Source organism: Bison bison, unplaced genomic scaffold, assembly GCF_000754665.1.
Source record: "Bison bison bison isolate TAMUID 2011002044 unplaced genomic scaffold, Bison_UMD1.0 scf7180017864499, whole genome shotgun sequence".
NCBI lineage: Eukaryota > Metazoa > Chordata > Mammalia > Artiodactyla > Bovidae > Bison > Bison bison.
The window spans coordinates 6,821,726-6,826,838 of NW_011495058.1; positions in this window are offsets into that span (position 1 = coordinate 6,821,726).

The following is a 5,113-nucleotide window of genomic DNA, read 5'->3' on the forward strand; positions in this document are numbered from 1 at the left end:
ATCCACCACAGGTACCCAATTATTTATTCTCGATTTTGAATTCTTTGGCTTTACGAGGATTATAATTATACATTCTTCAGACACCAGAACATCTTCATAAGTCACTGACTGTCTTCTATATTGTGGTCAGGTTGGTTGGTCCTCTTAAAGTAGAAGTATGCCCAGGTGATGCCTGCATAATTTGAAGTCTTGGGTGACTTTCATCTTTCCATAAACAGCACACGCTGCCCTCCTCTCCCCGTCCTACCCTCCCATGCTGGCACCAGAGACCCCGCACGCCCACGGCTCCTGGAACAGGCTGCCTCTCTTGATCCTCACCTCCTTTGACCACGTGGACTCCTCTAATGACAACAGCTCCTTTAGCATTGGTTTATTCAATAAGCTTCTATTCATCCTTCACCAAGTAGCCAGGCAGAAGATCGGGCAGGTGAGTCAAAAATCTGCCAGCACTCAAGTTGGGAGGGATGACCGGAAGGGCTCTCACAATTGGCTTTTTCATGGAAGCCGGGCATGGGCAGTTTGAACGGCAAGAGCATGGTGGCCAGTAGGAGGCCTGCCTCTCATCCCTGGAGGCTGGCTTCTTGCTTGGCCTTGAGCAGTCACTGAACCCATGGTGCTGATGGAGCCTATGATTTGAAAATTTGGATCACTATTGTATGTTGCTAATCACTGACTGTAGTCCCCAAAAAAGCCTTGTGAAAACGTTAAGGCTTTGTAATGACTGCATACTCATATTTTAAGGGACAGATGAATTTACTACTTTCTGAAGCTTATTGACCCTTCCTTTGACGCTTTGATCTTATGTAAAATGGAGTAATATCCATTTTTCTGCATCACCATACACTTGTCTAGGGATGCCTGGATGTGTATAAACTTGCACTGTGTTTCTTGGGAGTTAGTGTTTTACCATAGATCAGCTTCGTGGACCCGCTTTTCCTTAGATGTAAATGATGTTAGTTAACTGTTAAATGAAATTAAGTGGACATTTTAAAACTAGGGCTATCAGAAGGTGGCCCACCACTGGGCTGCATCTGTTTCCCTTTATGACCTTCTGGTCCCTGCTTAGGTTATATCCCAGCTGCAGTGGTTGTCTGGTCTGGATAGTGGCACGTTCAGATCCCCCCTGCCCCTCTCATTCTCTCCTCCATACTTCCTGACACTTTTCTTTTTGCTTCTTCTTTCAAGGCCAGAGCTGGGGAGACACACCAGAGAGACAGAGAGAGTCATTTATTTCTCCTTTTTTCTTCCTTTATCAAGGTTATCTCACTATTTCCGCCCCCATCTTGATTAGTCTTCCAAGAAAATGGTCTCTATAAATAGACTTCAGTTGACATTTGTGACTCAAGGGTCCACATCACATGTGACGAAACAGAGCAGGAAGTACGGTTGTAGACACTCTTTGATTTCCGGTGGTAGGATTATTAGTAGCAACACTGATGACGATAAAGCAGAGACCGATTATTGTTTACCGCTGTAGCTGAAGCCTTTTCAGGCAAGCACTTCCTTATTTAGTGGGTGCTTTAATTAGTCATAGGACTGTTATACTAAATTAAGCCAGCGTTTTATTAACATTCACAGGTTATTTTCTTCTCTTTATCTCCTTTCCTGTCTCCTGTCTGTGTGAGTGTATCATCCAATCTCCCCTTTAGTTTAGGGATTTACATGTAAGGAAAGCTGGACCAACTTACAGTCCCCAACCTAACCCCTTAGAATGCATACTTGGTATCAAGAAAGATACAAAGAAACTTGGGGAAACTTCTAGGACAGAGAAAGCAAATGTGAACTCTATTATTCTTTAAGCATGCCCTTGGATGACTTTGTAAAGCTTCCTATGATTAGCTTTTGGGGAAAAATGAACAGATTCCATTGCATCCCCAAATCCATGCACTTTATTTCTTCTTCTGAGTATCCAACTGGCCAGTTTGAAGCCCACTTCCCCCTCACCCCAGTCTCTGTACCTGGTCTGGGAAACAAGACCCTACACATCTTTTTCCCAAGAACTGTGAATCTGTGTGGATAAACCTGCTCTTCAGATTTTCTGTCTCTGATGTTATTTAGTTAAGCTGGAGAAGGCACTCTAAAAACATGGCCTGGTATGGTATGTACCTGTCCTCAAAGCAAGCAGAAGTTCACTGTTGCTCTGTCAACTTGACCGTGAGGAATGAATCAGGCAGGAAGTCTGATTCATTCTTCAGCCTCTCCTCTCCAGGTTTGCAGCTTTACAAATGAGATCAGGTTGGGAGTTGGAACCGCTAGAATGTACTGGCTCAGTCAGGGCTGAGAAGTCACCAGCACCCCTAGGCTATCTTTAAATGCCTACCAGGTGACGAGAGGCTTTGGGGCCACTGGAGGACTGACATGAGATGGATGACAATTTCCCAAATACAGCATCGCCCAGTTAGACTTGAATCCAAATGTTAAATACCAGAGAATCATAATCACCCATAATTAAGAATGAAATGCTTTCAAGGACATTTGTTATTTTAACAAAACTGTGATCAAATGTTCAGCTCTTAAAAATTCTGATCTTGCTTTCATCTCTCATAAGTAATAAGGGTTACTGTAGGCTCAATGGTGCACGGTGGGAGTATTAGATACATGACAGCCCACCACGCCTTCTAGAGAACACAGAAAGGAGACTATTTATTTTATGCAAAAATATTTATAACTCTTAGATGTTCTCAGCAGATCTATTTTGCCCCCCAAGATAAGTAGCCTTTATTTCTCTTTCAGATAATTAATAGTTTCTTATCTATAGTTCCCTTGTCCAAGCTCTGCTACAAGGCAGAGTAGAAGAAAAGCACGGGAACATTCGATATGTTAATTATGAGGTTATGACATTATTAAACGTACCCCAAATACAAGTGGCCTCAGAGATGAGATCTGTGCCAAAAATGAATCATGGAAGCATAGAGTTGCTGCAGAATGTTTAAGAAGTGACCATTTTTATGTTTCTTATTTATCCATCATTCTTTTGAAGAGAGCTGAGTGTATTCTTTTACCTTCTTCTCTCTGGCCACGCTTTCAATTTATATATGGAGTAACTGTTCTCTGGGAGATGGAGAGAGTGGGCCCAGCACCAGGGCAGGGGTGTTGGGCTGTCCATGTGGCACTAGCGCTAAAGAACCCGCCTGCTAATGGAGGAGATGTAAGAGACATGGGCTCACTTCCTGGGTTGGGAAGACTCCCCTGGAGGAAGGCATGACAATCCGCTCTAGGATTCTTACCTGGAGACTCCCATGGACAGATTCTGGTAAGCTACGGTCCATGGGGTCACACAGAATAGGACATGACTGAAGCAACTTAGCATTCATGCAAGATGGGAGTGATGCCTTAATAAACAAGAAATATGCTGAACACACAGGGCTTCTTGTCAGCATATGATTTCAGTGGATCCCCCCAAACCTGCATTGGTTATCTGGTCTGTGTCTAGGACTCTGAAGGACTGAGAGTCAGTGACAAGTCAAGGGGAGGTTGTCTTGAGGTTGTCTTGAAGCAGCAGGTTGGCCTTATCCTGAAAATGTCTTTCTGTGGTACCTGCATGGGGAAAGAAGGCCTGACCAAGAGACATAAAGAAGTTTTTGTTTCTTCCAAATTCTGCGATAACCTGTCTTGGACTTTAAGCCACTTCCTCCTAGAGCTGGAGGGGGCTTCTCTTGTTTTTCCTTCTCTTAGGCTAAGCCCCTCAGTGCCAAAGTCTTCCATCAAATCGGTGATTTCATCTTCCCAGTAAATCTCGTTGCTTGTCACAAATTGTGGGGTTTTGTTTGTTTTAAACTTGAAGGAAAGAAGTTTGAAACAAAGCATTTTTTTCATATTTTACACCAGGTATTCATTTTGTCTGAATTAAAAAATGAATCAAATGAATAAAAATAAAAATTGTGCCATTTCCAGGACAAGCCTCCTCTCTAATACATTTTATTATCAATCAGTCACTGTGTTTTACACACACATCGGTATACTCACTCAGTCCACGTCTAGTCTAGGGCCCCTTTCAAAGACCAATCTGACTTTCTCACACCTGGTCAGCAGGGGGCACTGTGAGCTGGGGGAGATGGGGTCTTCTACTGAATGCTTCTACAAAGTCAACTGCCTCTATTCCATGTTTATTTTCTCCTCTGGGACCTATTCCAAAGCATTTTCATTTCTACTCCACCCTCTTCACCTCTTTCCTCTCCACTCTCCCTCCTTAGTTTCCATCTATGTCCCAGAATCTCTCCACCAGGGCCCAAGCCCCACCTGCAGCTGCCACCCACCACTGGACTTCCACAGAGCCTCTTACTAGCTGAGCTAGCAACACTTTAGGTGTGGCACATACTACATCCAGCTTTTCTAAATGGCTGGCCTTTGGCAAGCCCCAATTATATTTTTGTCAATCACTTTTTTCCCTCTAATTTTTCAACCCCTTGTCTATTTTAAGAGGAAATTTAATCTGTTTCTGGTTCTTTTTCAATTACAGAAACTCCTCGGAACCTTGTGTTGTAAGACTTATTTGATGTTTAAGAAGTCTGAACTTTTTCAGAGTACTTTTAAAGACGTTCTTCCTAGAACCTGGAAGTAGCCTTTAGCCAGCTATAAAAAAACAAACAAACAAACAACTTTGAGGGTGTGGTTTCAAGTTAAAGACCTAGCTCAAAGGTGTTTTCTCACTGTCATTAAGCAGTGATTCTGAGTGGGCTTGGTTATTGCATTCCCTCAGGAAGAACTTTAATGAGAACTGCTTGTGCCTGGAAGGCTGAGTCTCTCAGAGGGCCAGAAGTTACAGGGAGAGATGAGGAGGGAAACCTAGAGAAGGTGGCTTTAGAGTTTCAACCCTTTGGGATAAATCCTGAACACAAACATGAATGTGAAAAATCCCAGATCCAATCATCCGAGTTCCCTATTAGAAGTCTGAATTCAGGGAAATTCTTAAACACACACACACACACCCCGGTGAAATAACCAACTAAACTGGATGGTGGCAGAAGCGGAGAATGTAAACGGAAGTAGGTCTTTAGGGACGGAAGTCACTGGAAGTGGGGCCGCCTCTGGAAATGATGTGTGGACAATTGAACTGGGGCTGGAGTTCCCATTCCAGACCGTTGTAAAAGGAGTGGGGAGAATAGTTTTAACA